The sequence below is a fragment of the Pseudonaja textilis genome, chromosome 2 (genome assembly GCF_049901715.1).
Source record: "Pseudonaja textilis isolate UNSWEBS1 chromosome 2, rPseTex1.2, whole genome shotgun sequence".
Classification (NCBI taxonomy): Eukaryota; Metazoa; Chordata; class Lepidosauria; order Squamata; family Elapidae; genus Pseudonaja; species Pseudonaja textilis.
In genome coordinates, this window is record NC_141991.1 from 143,418,875 (window position 1) to 143,437,698 (window position 18,824).

Genomic DNA, 18,824 nt, shown 5'->3' on the forward strand with positions numbered 1-18,824 from the left:
TCCATTTGTTAAATCATATAAAGTTTGCACTTTCTATCAATGGTGGATTGTTTTAATGAAAATATCATCTCACAAGGTAAACTACAGCCTGTGGAGATTCACAGTCATCCAGGTCATGGTTGTCCCAGAGATGCTTTTTCAAGAGGCAACTGGACTTTCTTGTTTTTCTTTAAAGATGTTTCACTTCTCCACCAAGAAGCTTCTTCAGCTCTGACTGAAGCTCCATCCCCCACCATCCAGTCAGAGCTGAAGAAGCTTATTGGATGAGAAGCAAAACGTCTTCAAAGAAAAACAAGTCCAGTTGCCTCCTGATAAAAGCACCTTTGGGATCACCAGCTAAACCTTTTCCTTCATGACAAGTTCTTTCCTCCTCAGTATCATATCTCTATGTTTCACATTACAGGTAGCTCTCCACTTATCAAACATAACAGAGCCTGCCCATTATGGTCATAAGTCATGACATCATAAAACAGTTCACTTATATGACCAGAAGACCTAAATGAACCAATTGTTAACTAATAGTTTGTTTCGTTGGAAATGGGAAATAAAAGTTGGCTTTTACTTCCCATTTCCAACGAAAAACGTTGGAAATGGGAAGGGAAAATGTTGAAAAAAAAAAAGGTCACATGACACTGGGATGCTGCAAAAGGCTGTAAATGCAGGCCGGTTGCCAAGCGCCCAAAATGCAACCACACTACCTCGGGAGGAGGGCTAGTTCAGGACTAGGTTTCCAGTACTCCTGGGGAAGTCTGACATACCTCTGAATGGTTGCGAAGCAATCAGTCACAAGTTAAGGGCTACCTATATGAGCCTCAGGTTTGCTTGTTTATTTATTTTTAAATTTATATGCTTCCTTTCTCACTGATAAGGTGGCTCTGGGCAATTACAGTCAAAAGATAAACATAAAAGCAATTAATACAGACCCCCAAACCAAGTGGTAAAATCAGATTTTGATACCCTTCTAAAAGACCAAAGGATGGGAACAGTTCTCAGTTCTATTGGTCAAATATTCCATGGAAAAGGCTCTTCTCCTTGAGCCCACCAGCCAGAGTTCCTTATGGAGTCCAGGATGCTGGAGTGAATGGGGCAGACTAGTCCCACTGGGGCAAGACAGCTCCTCAGATATCTCAGCTATTCAAGGAGAGAAGCAACCTAGAACTAAGGGGAAATTTCCTGACAGAACAATTAATCAGTGGAACAACTTGCCTTCAGAAGTTGTGGGTGCTCCAACACAGGAGGTTTGGAAGAAGAGATTGGGCAACCATTTTTCTGAAATGGTGTGTGGTTTCCTGCTTGAGCAGGGGGTTAGACTAGAAGACCTCCAAGGTCCCTTCCATCCCTGTCATTTTAATATCCTTTTTTGCTGCCTTGGTGTCAATGTGCTTCGCTCCTGAATTGCAATAACAAAACATTTGTGAACAGTTTTTCTAAAATGTTAAGCACTTATAATTGAAAGCATTTTAGATTAGGAAAAAAGAATTTGAAAAATGAACAACATCTGTGTTACATCTTTGCTGACTTTATATAATTTTTACTGCAGAGTTAATTTTCAGAAATACTTTGGATTTAATCTGTGTTTACTGTCACTTTTTTGGTTGTCTGTTTGAAGTATCTCTCTTGGTGGTATTGTACTTGAGTATCTTATATACAAATCTAGTTTAACTCTGTAATGGAAAACATGAGCAACACTAATAAAATTAATAGAACGTTTTGAACATTTCAGGAGATTTGACTGGCTACTCCCATAAAATTGAATAGTATTTTATTTATTAATATAGAAAAATACTGTACACATTAATCTATACTGTCAATAAATTAATTTACTGTCTGTTAATCTAGATTGTTCCTTGTGGCCTAATTTACTTCCCTTTGGGGAGAGGGGATGTTGACCACTTGATTTCCTGGCCATGCTGTTTTTTAAAGCACTTTCAATAGCATATCATATAAAGTTGGATGGAGGTCACAGGTGAAGAAAAAGATTTCCCATCCTATCATATTGCGATCTCCTAGAGAATTTGATAAACCGCTTGCCTGGTGGGTTTCTGGTTCAGATTGGTGGATTAGAAAGCTAAACAAATATCTTAAAAGAAGTAAGAGGGGGAAATGATTTGAACAATTTTAGCTATTTATAAGTCTTTGGGAATCCTCTTTGCCCTTAGAAGATGGCACAAGAGCTTGTACCGTTGAAGCTATGTGGCTACTTCCTTTTTTAGTTGCTCCTATGTACAGTTTGTGGGCCATGCTGAGTACAACTAAGTGTCAAAACATAACTATTACAATTGTCTTCTACTGAATGACTCAGAAAAAGAGGTTCTAGATCATTTCTTCACAATTGATTAGTAAAAGTCAGCACATGTCTTGCTGCAAAAGCAAAAATCCTGAATGTCATCCAGACAGATGATAGTCAACACATGGCTACTTCTGCGTAAACAGTAATCCTGGATGTCACTCATCCAGACTAATAGTCAGCACACAGTCAATTCTGCAAAAGCAAAAATGGCTGATGCTTTGTTTATATTGATAAGGATGATTACCCCAAACATTAATGTGCTCCTTGTTCTGTTGGCTAGACAAAGTTCCAAATTTGAATGTATAAGGAATCATACTGAAGGCCGGGCATCTCACCCAGCATAAAATTTCCCAAAAAGAAAAAAAATCTAAATAATATATCTAGTGCTTGTTTATTTATTTAAAACAATTGGGGTGTGCTTTTGCAAAATCACCTGATCTGAAGCACAGGATACAATGTAAGGCCAGGATTGTCTTTGAGTGGCAAGCCAGGATTTTCTGGTTGTTATCTTAGTGTTTACTTCATTTTTAACACTATGTAAAACCTATTTTAGAATTTATACTCTTTTTTTTATTATTTCCTGACTGAAATTGCCACCACTTTTTAAGCAACTAATATAAAAGGCGCTACAGGAGTTATAAAAATGTGTACAAATATGGCCCTAGGGCTTAAGTTGTGGTAACTCTGATATAAAGGTTAGTGCTACTTTTTCTTACCATTTCATAAAAGCCCACACTGTGCCCTTTCTCAATCTTATTCTATGTAAGTGGTTATGTATGCAGTTGAGTATATGGGATGCTATGTTACCATGTCAGTATAACAGAGTTGGGAAGGACCTTGAAGTCTTTTAGTCTAGCCCCTTGCTCAGGAAATCCCTTGCTCAGGAAACCTGTCCCACTGCTCAGGAAACTTTATACCATTTCAGAAAATGGTTGTCCAATCTCTTCTTAAAAACTTCCAGTGATGGAGCATTTACAACTTCTGGAGGCAAGTTGTTTCACTGATTAACTGTTGTAACTATCAGGAAATTTATCCTTAGTTCTAGGTTGGTTCTCTCATTGATTAGTTTCCATTCATTGCTTCTTATCCTGCCCTCAGGTGTTTTGGAGAATTGCTTGACTCCCTCTTCTTTGTGACAACCCCTGAGATATCGGAGGACTGCTATCGTGTCACCTCTAGTCCTTCTTTTCATTAAACTAGACATATCCAATTTCAGCAACAGTTCTTTATATGTTTTAGCCTCCAGTTCCCTAATTATCTGTGTTGCTCTTCTCTGCACTCTTTCTAGAGTCTCAACATCTTTTTTATATCGTTGGGGCCAAAACTGGATGCATTATTCCAAGTGTGGCTTTACCAAGGCATTATAAAGTGGTATTAACACTTCATGTGATCTTGATTCTATCTCTCTATTAATGCAGCTTAGAACTGTGTGGACTTTTTTTGCAGCTGTAGTGCACTGTTGGCTCAGTTAAGTGATTGTCCAGTAGGACTCCAAGTTCCCTCTCACAGTTACTACTATTGAGCCAGGTACCACCTATACCATACCTGTGCATTTCATTTTTCTTTCCTAAATGTAAAATATTACTTTTTTCAACATTGAATTTCATTTTGTTAAATAGCACCTTATGTTCAAGTCTTGTCAAAATCCTTCTGTATCTTAAGCCTATCTTCTGGAGTGTTGGCTATTTCTGCCAGCTTGGTGTTGTCTCCAAATTTGATGAGTTCCCCATCTATCCCCTCATCCAAATAATTGATGAAGATGATGAAGAGTCCTGGGCCATAAGGCAGAGCCTTGGGGTACCCCACTGCAAACTTCTCTCCATGTAAGTGCAGTTACACTGAAGATTACACGTTGAATGTTGTTGGTCAGCCAGTTACGAATCCATCTGGTGGTGATGTTGTCTAGCCCACATTTTTCTATATTATCAAGTAGGTTGTAGTCTACTTTATCAAATGCCTTACTGAAATCCAATTATATCCACAGCATTCCTCTGGTCCACTAATTGCGTCACTTTGTCAAAGAATGCAATAAGAGTTGTCTGACACACATCCTTGTTGCTGTGTACACTCTGTTTTCTAGTAAAGACACTGCACATCTTCTGAAGCATTGTTTGAATATTTCTAATCAAGAATGCTAGCTATGAGATTATTGACATAAAGGTCATAGTAAAGAGAAAAGCCTTTTTTTTTTTTGAAGTGAAGAAACCTTTTTGGGCTTCTTCAAGCCTCTTGTGTTCTTCCTCCTAGCTCTCCTTCTTTGTAGAAAATGATAATGGTGTTTGGGGTTTTCTCACAAAACCGTTGCTTTAACAAACAGCTCAGATTTCTGGACTCTGAAGAGGTATAGTTGTGCTCTGTTCCAGAGACTTTTGCTGCTTAATTCTCAGTAACTGGCTGAAATGTTTTCATGTGGAAGAGCAAATGAAAGGTTTAGAAGTGATGTTTATTGAAAATGAAACATCCAGGAAGAAGAGTGGCTATTTCTGAATCCTTTTGAAACGTCACTGAATTTTTTAAATCACAAAATAATTTGAAGCTGGGCTTTATTTGTTTTCAGGAATGTAGTCCTGTCAAGATTCCATGATGTCAATATCCTGGGTCAAAAAGAGAAAATTCCTCTGATGCTTGAGTGATTGCTAGACGCTGTAGTGTCCCAAAAAAAATGTAAGGAAGCCATGTGATTTTGCTTTATATCTCCACATGCTGAGACATTGTTTAATCCTTTCATGGGCATTTCTTGTCAGGGATGACAAAAAAGGGGATACAATACAATGGTGGAGCCTAGCCGAAGAAAGTCTGAAGGAAATGAGAGCAAGGAAACATGCTCATCCATGCCATGCCCACATGACTCCCAATCTCTGTCCAGCTTTGTCATGCTTACCTGGGGATAAATAGCCAGAATCTGGCCATTCAAGAGCTTCCTAAGTTTCACCCATAGTCATTTTCATGCGTGTGTGTGTGTGTGTGTGTGTGTGTGTGTGAGTTTGTGAGAGAGAGCACGAGGAAGACAGGGAGAGAGACAGCGAGAGGGAGAGTGAGGGGGAGAGAGAGGGAGAGAGAGACAGAGAGGAAGAGAGAGGGAGAGGGAAAAAGGGAGTGGGAGAGAATACTATTCCACTGGAACATGAATATCAAAAACGGTGTTGCCAGAATTTTGTCACTTAGCTACCTCAGCTGTGTGCCTGATCCAAGACTTGAGTACATGGGAGGGGGAACATTTCAGGATAAAGGGGTGTAGCAGCCATACAAGAACAGATAATTATGTCTTCTTTTGTCAGTCCTTGCATCTGCCAAATAGGAAAATGGGAATGAGCAGCTGTGCTAGACTATAAGTAGAGGTGAGTACCAGACATTTCCTGGTAGAATTAAACAGGAGTTAAACGGGTTTTTTACCCATATCTTGGGTTATGACAAATGCACAAAAGGGAAGGGCAACATTTCTGAACCTTTTGTTTTTACTTGAGAAATTATGATTCAGTCAGGATCTTTGTAGCGCTGGGTTCTTTTATAAGACATCTTTGAATAGTACTTTAGTTAACTCTGCCATCATCAGAATGTTAGCATAGAATATGCCACCCTCAGTTTATAATGTCTAACTGTGTCGTTACACCATTATGCATTTCCCCTCTTGTGTTTACTATAGACTGTAATAATTGTTGGTTGATATAAGAGCCCACAAAAGTGGGTATTCTGCATATTTTAAAAATAATGTTGCTAAGAAAGTAGTGTTCTATGTTTTTGAACTGACTGCAAGAGAATGGAATTCCCTTCAGCTACAGCTATTATGGAAATAGAGGATATTAACATGAATAAGATACTAAAAATAGTTCCCATCATGAGGTCTTGAAGAAAAGGGTGGATCTAAAAGACTTTTCCCATCTTCCTCAACCACGTTGGAGATGAAGCCAAAGACTGGAAAAAGAATGGAGAGATTTGTTCCTCATCCAGCTACCTGCCTGTTCGCCCATACACTCACCTCTATGGAATTCTTAGGTTGCCCAGGTCAATTAGGCTATTGGCTGTACAAGGTTGATGGATGGGACAAAGAAATCTATAAGTAGATGTATTTTTTACTGGATCACTTCCCATTGTATAAAATGATAATGGTTTTTTAAGCTAAGCAGATTTTTTTGTGTGTGGAAGATTAATATTCAGTATATTATTTCTTTGTTGATCTTTTGCCAGGTATTTGATTACTGTTGACAGATCTCAGTAACACAGCATCTCCTAGTGGCCAGATGCGTTGTATGCCATCACCTCAATTCAGATCTTGTTTTACATAGCAGCTACTTGAGCTTGTGATAGTATGAAATTGCACAAGGAAAGTGAGACATACTAGCCAAACCAACTGCCTATTGCCACTATTACTGTTAATCTTCTCATCACTCCTTATCCTCCCACTTGTGATTGTAGGACTGTAACTTTGTCGCTTGTATCCTTACGATTTATATCAACTGTTTCCTAGTATGGTTTGATTGTTGATTGTACCCTATGACTATCATTAAGTGTTGTAAGTTATGATTCTTGATTCTTAACTAACGTATCTTTTCTTTATGTATACTGAGAATATTTACACCAAGACAAATTCCTTGTGTGTCCAATCACACTTGGCCAATAAAGTATTCTATCTATTCTATTTTCTTTCTATCTATCATCTATCTATCTATCTATCTATCTATCTATCTATCTATCTATCTATCTATCTATCTATCTATCTATCTATCTAAATGCAGTTTAATCATATGAAATCTTTGGTCCTTCTACTTCAGCACAGAAGATAAGTTTGAGCTTCCAAACAGAATCCTTCTTAATTTGGCATTGTCTTTGGGCTGCTCACACTTTCTTTCCTGTCTTTTGTCTTTCTTTTGTAACTTTATAGATTAAACACGTCCCAGAGCCACTGGGAGTCAGGCAGTCTGTGTATAAATAAACAAATACTGTAGTATAAATAAATAAATGCTTATGTATAAATAAGCAAGCAAGCAGTTCTCTAGATTCTTAGATAAAGATAATTCCCTCTCAGTTGAAAGGCAAAGGAGCCTTGGCAACTTCTGCAGCCAAAGAACTCAGAGCTTCATTTTCTTGCCTGAATATAAATTGTTTGTTCTTCACTCTTGCATACTTCAAAACTCAAAATCTTTAATGATGAATGTCACTTTTGTGTGAAACTTGTTTGACACCTAATTATCAATGGAAGGTCTGTTGTTCTTCATGACAGAAGAATTAAACATGAATGTTAATTGCCTGAACCTCCCTGGCAGCAAGTGACACACGATACTTGCAGTGGTTTTTTTCTATTTGCGTTCATAGACATAGAAACTTCCTAAGATAGAGATATAAAGAAAGTAGAAATTCTTCAGGCTTTATATTCTCAGGAATGTATCATGGACATTTATATAATGGTCCTTGGTGGACAATCTCTGAAGAGGCCACATGGCATTAACTATCTCTGAAACTGAAACAGGAGAATTCAAATCTTATTCTATCATAGTGGTTAAGGCACTAAGGTAGAAACCAGGAGACTGTGAATTTAAGTCCTGTCTTAGACATGAAAGCTGGCTGAGTGACTTTGGACCTATCTCTCAGCCCAACCCACCTCACAGGGTTGTTGTGAAGTAACTAGGAGGAGAAAGATGTGTTGGAAATGTTCATCACTTTGGGTTGTTTGTAAAAATAAAGATGGGATGGATGGATGGATGGATGGATGGATGGATGGATGGATGAAGGATTGATAAACAAGCAAGCAAGCAAACAAACAAACCATTTTCTACTCATTACATGTTGCTGTAGCTATGTATGCCTTCAATAAAACAGTCTAAAAGAATAAATCATGGTGCAATTTTTTGTAATTAATATGAAGCAATAATAAAACATCACTTTTTAATTTCTTTAATCAACTTTGTTAACAACATAGACACTTACATGTAGTTTTCTTCGGCTGTTATATAGAAGTGATTTACCACTGATTTTTCTAGGATGTTTTTTCAATTTCCCAATTTAACAGATCTAGGATTTTCTAATAGTTTCCTATCCAAGTATTAATCAGATCCAATTTTCATAGAATCCAATAATTCCTGAATTATATCATTTAGTCCAACCCTCTGCAATAAACAGCAAAACCTTGCAATGATTGGTTGAAAGCTTCTAAAGATGGCAAACCCACAATCTCATTAGATAGACAATTTTTCCTTACACTTAAATAAAATTTGGGTCATCTGCAGCTTACACTTGTTATTACTAGTCTTAATTTTTGTGGCCATGGAAAATAGTTCTTGACCTATATCCCTATGACACACTTTTATATACCTGATGTACATTCTGAAGTTTGGTTTGAGATCAGCCACAGAACAACGTTAGACTACAATAAATATAAGCCAAAATAATCAGACTATAGGCAGGTCTTAATTTTGGCCCTAAAATAAATTATTTATAGAATAAAATTGACTCAGTTGGGCCTTGATGGTTCCAGTTGGGAAGAGCATTCATAACCTGGAAGAACAAACCCAAGAAAGCCCTCTCTTGTATCATTAGGTTATGTGTAGTTCCCAGCTCCTGACAATAGCGTTTTTGTTAATGTGTGTATGTAGCGGAATAGAAATTAAATAAATTTCTATTTATTTAAAATTCTCAGGAAGAATGCCGATTTCTGGATATTTTTGAGGCATACTTTGTGTACTTCGTGGTTTGATGTAATTTTTTGAAAAATATCTTGGAAGAAACCTCTTCTGGGTTTGTTTTTTGAGCTGTTGAAGCATAAAGTTACATAATAAATATAGAAAAAATATTGCTTAGAGTAGACTATGCCATTGGGAAATGGAAACCAGGGTTCACACAGATATGATTCATTCTTCGTTTGTAAATTCTGAACATAGAATAAATTCTGCCAGTCCTTCTTCTGAAGTGTATAATCCCAGAAATGAAAGTACCTCATATTTGTTTTTGAATATGTATAACTTTTGTTTGTAGATAGATCAAATGAGATACATGGGTCAGTTATTAAGGGTTAGAAACTTTTGTGTGATTACTTCCTGAAATTCAAATTTGAATTAAATTGAAAGCAAAAAATACTGCATTGTTTAGCCAAATAACAGGTCAGATCTGTACTCTGGCCACTGTTACATAAACAAACCATAGATTATAAATCCATTAGCAAATGTTGTTATTGTGCACTTTATGTTCTGATACCTGCTTTCTAACATTGTGCTGGCAGCAGTGCAAAGGTTTTGGCTGCTATTGATTGGCATGCATAAGCTTGCCAGCTACATTCATATCGGGGTCTATTATGTTGCTTAATCAGGAAAATAAATTAGGATTATTGTGGCTTGTTTTGGTTTATTATCTTAAAACACATCTTATATCAGGTTGAGCATGATTTTACTCAAGCCAGATTCTGTGCATCAAGGCAAGCTTAGGAGAGAAGAATATGGAACAGTAGTAGCATGAGCTAGGGTGATGCAGTGGTTAGAATGCCATATTGCAGGCTAACTCTGCCCACAGATAGGAGTATGACCCTGACCAGCTCAAGGTTGACTCAGCACTTTCATCCTTCCGAGGTCAGTAAAATGAAGACTCAGAATGTTGGGAGCAATATGATGATATTTGTAAACCGCTTGGGGAATGTTGTAAAGCACTACGAAGCGATATATAAGTCTAAGTGCTATTGCTATTGAATCGGGGTCAAAATGATTTATGAAGCTATGAATGAACTTCTCAGAGCACGCCAAAAATTTGAAACTAAGGCTACTGGATCTGGCCAGGTGTCCTTTTTTTCTACATATTTCTGCAGAAGAACTTCTATACAATACATTAACTTATTTTGGGATGCATTGGGTAGGGCCTTTGCTTTGATTAAATGCACAAATATAATTGTTACTAAGACTTTGAAACTCTTTTCGCATAAGCTTTTGGATGATCAGTTAAATTGCAAATGCAGATTCCACCATGATTTTTTCCCCCAATCCAGTTGGTTGAGGGATTTATACCGAATGTGCATTTCAAGAACTAGCATCAGATAATAACAACTATGCTGTGTTGATATTTAGAATCTGACAATACAATTTCACAATTTCATCTCTACGGACAATGCCTTTCACAGTTAGTTAATAATTGAGTAGCTGCCTCTGAAGGCACTTTCACATGTTACTGTTTCCATTCCCCAATCTTTGAAAATCATTTTGACATCAAGCATATATTTTCATGTGTTCGTTTTGGTATTACAGACCCTTTATTTCAGCTGTGTTTTAAATCACCAAGTTTATGTCTGTTGTGCTAAAACTGTGCCACGAGTCCACAATGAAAGAAAAGTCATCATTAGTATTGTATTGATGATGTTTAATTTTAATATGCCCATTTAACTAGGCTTTTGAGACTGCAGCTCAGCATAAGTTCATTTACTTGTATGCATTGCAGAATATCCGTGTCCAAGTCTTAGCATTTCTAGCTAGGTAGGATTGGGCATCAAGTGATGAGATCTCTTTCTCTCTGAGATGTTGGAGAATCAGTGCCAGTCCTGACAGACTATTGCAGTGCGTGATGTAAACAGCTGAACTTGATGTAAGGCTCTTGCTGTTTGATTAGAGACAATATTGCTGTTTGATTTTTCATAATGAATGCCCTAAAGCCCTGTGCCTTTTCTGCAAAGAACTAGGCAAAATGGAAATGAAGCTTCCGCCACAAAACAGAGTCCAGCTGTCTTTTGATAAAGCACTTTTGGGATTTCCACTACTTAGCTCTACAAAGATGTCTCCTCCTCCCATTTCATTCTTTCAACCAATGAAAGAAGAACCAGACTGTAAATATTAAAGAATAAAGTTCAAGGGAGGGAAGGAGGAAATTTATTTAGATCAGAATAAAGCCTAGTATTAAGTGTGCCTGTTTGCTTAAGTGATTTCAGTTACCGATTCTGAACTTTCTAGTGGCAGTTTCCTGTCATTTTTAATTGTGCAATATTAGGTACATATCAAGCTCCATAAATACAATCTGGCGGATTCTAGTACAGGAAATGTATGCCAAAATAGTTGTGGGTCCGCAGAGTGTATGAGAGGTGGTGAGGTAAGTGATGAGAGCAACTTTCCATTCACCAACATTACCAATGTTGGTAATTCACCAATGTGCCAATATTAACATTGTGGTATATAGACTCAGGGTATCCCATGATATACAACCAAGCTGCTTTGTAAGGTGAGGAGAAGAAAGCCGGAAGCTGCAGAGTTTAAGTGAGTTCATTCTTTGACAGAGAAGACATGGAATAGAATGACTCAGGCATGGTGGCTTGGTAGGCAAAGAGAAAATGCTACTTCAGGAGAAGGAGCTGCCTTATAGAGGAGAGAGGACAATTTTCAGCCTGGATTCTGGAGCTGTCAAGAGAAAAGACAGCAGAATTGTACATGAGAACTGGATGACAGAAGCATCTACAGGATAATTAATACATTGGGCTTCTTCTGTCAGTTTCTACTTCACTTGACTTAGTTGCATTATTCTTACAGTGTTTCCCCATGCTTTTTCCACCGTGCCAAGATATGCTAGACACACCTCTAGTTTTAAACTAACCACCTTTGAATGATCAAAAAACAAATAGCCCATAATAAAGGGATACTTAGGTTCTGCACCCACTTTGGTGGGTCACAAGCAGGTCATGCTGCCACAAGCAAATTCGTACATTGTCAATTATAGCATTGTTAGTGAATATTTTAATTATTTTCAATTTTTGGAACAGGATATTTTAATTTTCTTTATCCATTAAATTTGTATGCTATCCATCTCATCATCCAAAGCAACTCTGGGCAGAATATTGTGACAGATCATTAAAAAGATTTATCTATCTATCTATCTATCTATCTATCTATCTATCTATCTATCTATCTATCTATTATTTATTTATTTAGACAAACACTTAGAATATAATAGAAATAAGAATAAACATAAGTTTAAATACATGAAATAGGAACTCATAATTGGGGACAATAGGACAGGGATGGTAGGCACGGTTGTGTGCTTATGCACGCCCCTTACAAACGTCTTAGGGATGGGGTGAGGTCAATAGAGATTAGCTTAAGGGTAAAGGAGTGGGGGTTTGAGCATGTGACAACAGAATCAGGTAGTGAGTTCCAGACATTGACCACTCTGTTGCTGAAATTGTACTTCCTGCAATCAAGTTTCGAGTGGTTTACATTAAGTTTGTATCTGTTGTGTGCTCTTCTGTTGTGGTTAAAGCTGAAATATTCATTAGCTAATAAGACATTGTAACATATGATTTTATGCACTATGCTTAAGTTCAATCTTAGCCGGTGTAGTACAAGGTTGTCTAAGCCTAGAATCTCAAGTCTGGAGGTGTAGGGTATTCTGTTTCGAACAGAGGAGTGTAGTACTCTTCTTGCAAAATACTTCTGGACTCGCTCAATTGTATTAATGTCTGATGTACAGTGTGGATTCCAGACAGCGGAGCTGTATTCAAGTAGGTCGAGAAAAGGTTATGTATGCCCTAGTTTGCAAATCAGTATTACCAGAGGAGAAGCTTCGTAAGATTAGATTTATAACCCTGACTTCCGGTTTGTCGGCTTCGGTGACAGCAGGGATTCGCCTTCTCTGCAATCCCTGCTGTGCTAGCTGCCTTGGTGTCTCCGATCCTGACGGATTTGGAGGCTAAGGCTGCCCTGTTGGGGCAGCTGAAGAAAGGGGGGATCCAGACGGGGGTGAGGGGCATCGCAACACCCCCCAGCCGGCAATAACCCCCTTCTCTCAAGACGGTGGAGCGGCGGTCTTTTATGGCCGCCATAAAAAAGCCGGCAACTGGATAAAGAATGCGCAGGAGGAAGAAGGAGTTTTAAAAGCGAAAGTTTTTCTTGGTCGAACTGGGACCTTAAGGACATATTTAACACCTGGGAAAGTATTGGCTTGGAAGCTATAATGTTCCCGATTGATGTTTTCAGCTGCAAGAAAAGTGACAAAAGGGAAGTTACTCTCCCTCCCTTATGGAATTAACAAATGGACAAGGGAAACCAGCCTTTTGATAGAAGGTAAAACCTAAACTCCTTTGTTATAAGTGGGAAGGGAGAGGCTTGGGAAAACAAATCTTTACTCTAAGACTTTGCTGGAGGAGATGCCTTGAAGATAAAGAGAATAGAAATTAATTCTAAGAAAGATTTAAAGCAGAGATTGGACGTTTCTTCTTTCCCTAATTTGACTTCACCCCTAGAAGAGAAACTGTAAAAAGAAGAAGCTTGTACTCTGCCTGGACTGTTTGATGACTGTGGGATTTTGGGACTTTTGGGAACTGTTTTAAATTTGGAAATAATTGATTGGCTTAATAATAAGAAAAGGATACAGAAAGAGAAGAAGAAACAGCTCAAAATGGCTCTATCTCTTGATGAACTAAAAAAAAATATTTAAAAATAAAGAAAGAAGGCAAAGATGTTATGGGAGAAGCCCTTTGTTTTCTAGATATGGCGCTTGTCATGTGTCAGTAAATTAAACAACAGCTGGAAGAAGCCGAGGAAGAAGAAGCCATTTTTAATGAACTAAACAGTGTGACTAAGAAAGAAAGGAGAAAGAGAGGAGCGAAAAGGAAGGACTTAAGAAATAAAAAAATGTTTATGAAAGAGAAAAAGAAGATGCAAAAACAACAGAATGCTAGAAAGCAAAAGGAAAGAGGAATGCAACAGAAAGGGGAAACCAAGAAGGCAGAGGTTTGGAGAGGAGGGGGTAAAAAGTTTAGGCGGGCTAAGAAGGAAAGGGAAAAGGGGGAAAAAGTTACAAAGGTATAAGACAAGATGGAGAAAAGGAAATTTATTTTAGGGATAATGGGTAATATATGGGATTTTTTTTTAAAAAAAGGGGGATTCTGCAAAGTACACATGAGTATTGTAATAGTGGTATTTGTATTATAAGTAGATAATCAGAACTTTTAAAGATCTAATAAAAGACTAAAATATCAAGGTATAACTTTAAAGTTTTTAATAATGAATGATAATAAGTTTGAATAAAATACTAAAGGGAATGTTTAAAATATTAGTTTAAATATAGAGTTTAATGGATAATGTGTTGATTGTTATGGATTTATTATTGTAGGATTGGTTTCTGAAATAGTAGAATGTACTAAGCAGAATCTGATTGGGATTTAGGTGTTATTTTAAATTTTAATTTAGGGGAATGATAGAAAGGCATCATACTCCGATTAGTGATTCCAGGGGAAACTATTCTTTCTTAAATTGGAAATGAGACAGATGTAAATGGAGAAATGGACAAAAGATATAAAAATATTTTTCTTTAAAGCAAGATTAAATATATAAAACAGAATTAAGATGAGGCAAAAGTGGAGAGGAGTTATATAATAGATATAGAATGGTAAATAAGATGGGTAATGGTATATAAGAAGAGCATGAATTCAATTGAAGTCCATACAAAAAGAAGTAATCTGGGGCCAAGTTACTTTCTAGAAGAAAGTTTTATGTTTTTATGTTTATGTCTTATGTGTGTGTGTTTAATTAAGAATTAAATAATAAAATCTCGGAGGAAGACTAGATGAGAATAATTATAAACAAGCCAGAGGAAAATATAAATGTGATGACTGAATAGCAGATAAATCAGAAAGGAAATATGATTGAATAATGATTAAAGAGAAACAATGTGGAATTTGGTAAAGGGAATTTACGTGTTTATATGGAAATGGGATAAATTATAAGTACGTGATATAAAGCAATATGTTACCTGCCTTGTAAAGATCTACAAAAAAAAAAAAAAGATTAGATTTATAACCCTTAATGCCTTTTTGGCAATGCTGTTGCAGTGAACGCTGGTGGTTAGGCCATTCGATATGAGAACTCTGAGGTCCTTGACAGAGTGGGGGTCGTCAACGAGGTCATATCTGCCTAGCTTATATTTGGTGTATTGATTTTTTTTTTACCAATGTGTAGGACAGAGCATTTGTTGGTCGAGATTTGGAGTTGCCAACTGTTTGACCATTGAGGTACATAATCAAGGTCACTTTGAAGGATAGTAGCATTGTCGGTGGTGTTGAATAGTTTTACATCATCAACGAAGAGGAACACAGTTGCTTATAAGGTGATCACAAAGGTCATTTATATAGAGTGTAAAGAGTGTAGGTCCTAGAACGGGCCCTGGGGGGGACACCGCAGTTAACTGATGCAGGGTTTGATAAGGTGTTTCCTACTTTTACTATTTGTTGCTTGTTTAACAGGAAGGCAGTAATCCACTTGTGAAGGGATCTGGAAAAGATGGTGATTCCATTGCTGTCCCTTCTCTCCATCTGATCTCAGAGATGGTGCAAGATCACGTATCACAAAAAAATATGCCGCTGCTATTGCTCGTCTAGTTTCTTCCTGATACTGGGTTCATGGCTCATATAAAGAGTTGTAATAGTAGCTTTTAAAATTGCACATTAGTATATGACTCAGAAGACTTCTGGTTTTTTCTTCAGAACTGCTCACGAACTCTAGCTTAGCAGAGGTGAGGAACGATCTGGCACAAACTGAAGCTGTGGTTTTGTGCAGAGAACATCATGAAAGCTCTACACAGGACTGTATCAACTGTGCAAACCTCCCAGCCTCATCTTCTTTCTAAGATGAGACTGGAACATCCAGTTCAAAGAAGAGGACATAGTCAGGGCTGGGCAAAAAGGCTTAACTGACACTGGTTTTGAAAGAATAGGTGTTGCAAGTGTAAAACTTAAGAAACAGGGCAACTGTAAGACTATTTTCTAACCGTGTTAAGGAATGTGGGGTCAACCTAGTGGCTTGTAAAGCTTGTCTCTTTGTAAACAATTCCCTGCTTTTCATTTAATTTTCAGACCTCATAAGGACAAGGTTATGCCTACTCTGATGCTGTCAGTGATCATAGTTCCAAATTATAATTCATAATTTTGCTACCTGACATATTAAGTGAGATAGCTTTCTTCTTGTATTGTAGGACAGATACAGCTTTACAGGAAAAGTGAAATTCATATGCAAACGGAAGGGAGAAAGAACATAATCATCTCTTTGAATACCCTAATTATAGTTTAGGAGATTGGGCAGGATTACATTTGTTCACAGATGATTAATTAGATGGCTATTGGAGACAGTCACAGGAAAGTATGCATTCTGCGTATACATGTCCAGACAGGCCTATTTCCACATATTTTGTACTTGAATAATCTGCCAATATTATCTGTTTATAGTGTAAAGAGACTATCAGCAACATTAGTCAGAGAAACTATTCTGGAGTCCTGGAGAAATGTGGCACAACGATCTATTCTTTCAAAATAACCTTGGGAATTTCCAAATGAAGCTTATATCACACAATTTATGTAATTTTGCCGGGTGTTCAAAATTATTATTTTTCATTCTGTGATATTTTTTTTCATGGCCTTCCATGACTCCTTGACCTATGTTAAAGAGGAAAGGATTGCCTCACTCTGTAATGCTCTTTAATTCAGTACTACTGGCAAACAGCTATCCGTTTGAAAGCCAATTCTGATCATTAGAATAGATTAGATTAGAATAGAATAGAATAGAATAGAATAGAATAGAATAGAATAGAATACCTTTATTGTCATTGCATTCAAAATACAATGAAATTTGAAAGCTACTCCAGCACAGTGTCCCAAACACCACATCACAATCACACTACGCAGTATTGGAAAAGTAAAATAATTAAAGTAATGATAATAATAATTAAAAACCTAGTCTAAAACCTATTTAAAACATATATTAAGTTAGATAGTTTAACAATGCCATTTTATACATAGAACTAAATCACAAATGTACTGTTTCATTCAAGACAATTATTGCCTTGGAAAAGAAACTTTCTCAGTCTATTAGTACTCATTTTAAGACACCTATAATTCTCCCTGATGTTGATGGTGATTATGAGGCATTATTAGCCAGAAGGTGGCTTAAACTATTTTAACTTTTGGTAATAACCCTCTTAGAGCTGCCTTTCCATTTACAGTCTCTCCCCCCCACCCCCCTATAATAAATACCAATTGCTCTTTGACAAAGACCGAGTGCTCTGTAGAACCAGGCTAAACATCTGATTGTTATACTGGATGCAGGAGTTCAGGTTTTCAAAACAGCTAAATACCAAGAATAGCAGAATAACAGAGTTCTTGGAAGTATTCTAGTCCAACCCCCTGATCAGGCAGGAAACCGTATGCAAGTCTTAGTTTTAAAAAGCACATTCATGTAGGTGATTTACTTTTGAATTAAAAAAAGCAATTTCAGAGTATTACTTAATCAGTACATATTTTGATTGGCCCACTATTTGTTTGCACTGAAAATCCTCCCCCACTGGCTTCAATGTCATGTTTATTATATTTATTATAAATTTTGAGAATAAGAAATATGAAGGGGGGATTGTACTTGCTGTGCTGAGTGGAATTTACACAAGGGGAGATATACATACATTCCAATCTACATACATTCCAACTGCAATTTGAGCAATCTCTCAGAAACAGAAGATCTGTAGTGGATTGCTGTCAATTCAGTGGTGGGATTCAAATTTTTTTTTACTACCAGTCCTCTGGGTGTGCCTTGGTGGGCGTGGCTTGGTGGAGGTGGCAGGAGAAAGATACTCTAAAATCTCCATTCCCTCCCCACTCCTGGGGGAAGGTTACTACAAAATCCCTATTCCTTCCCCACTCCACTAACCTGCTTTCCAGCTCCATTCTCCTATGCAGGGCAACAAAAGAAGACCAGCCAATGATCAGCTGGGACTCAGAAGGCGGAGAATAGATGGGGCGGGGCCAGTCAGAGGGGGTGTTTGCCGGTTCTGCAAACTACTCAAAATTTCCGCTACCGGTTCTCCAGAACTGGTCGGAACCTGCTGAATACCAGCTCTGTGTCAACTGCATTATTCTGGCTGGTAATTGGTGCGATGGGCTGTATCCTCTTCCTGGTGATTGAGTATTCCTTTCCCATCTACCATCTCCTTCCTTCTTATCATTGAATATGGCCAAAATCTCCCTTTTCATATAATTGAGGAAATCATTGCAGTGTTCCTTTATGCAGGTGTTTGCTATTTATGGAATAGCCCAATTTCCATCCTAGATTAGATTAAATTAGATTAGATTAATAGATAGATGGATAGATAGGTAGATGATAGATAGATAGATTTCAAAGCCTCTTAAAGGAGAATCCACAGGGAGAATTAAGTTACTTTGTTGATGTGCCAATATCCAGAGAAATGTGTGAAGCATTTTCCTCTGTCTTGCAAACAGATTCTTGTACTTTCTAGCACGGTAGCCCCCAATGTTTTGGGCATCGGGGCCTGGTTCTATGGAGAGAGGTTTTTCTGAGGACCGGAGTGGGTGTGGTTTTGTGTGCTGCCTGTATCCTACGGATGGGGTTTCACTTGTTTGCGCAGCCCAGTTTCTGGCATGGTGTAGCCCGGTGCCAGTCCACAGACTGTGGGTTGGGGACCCCTGTTCTAGAACAATCTCTTACTAGAAGATGAAAGAAGCCTATTTTTTGTGTGTTTGCATTTGTATGAACTATCAATTGCTCTTTGAATTTTTTTGAACCACACAAACAGAATGCAA

At 37.5% G+C, this 18,824-nt stretch overlaps 1 protein-coding gene across 1 annotated transcript in view; it reads left to right on the forward strand.

The window, feature by feature from the left end:
* The window catches only part of SYN1 (synapsin I), a 102,408-nt gene that overhangs the window by 51,097 nt on the left and 32,487 nt on the right, over window positions 1-18,824 (forward strand). The window lies entirely within an intron of this gene.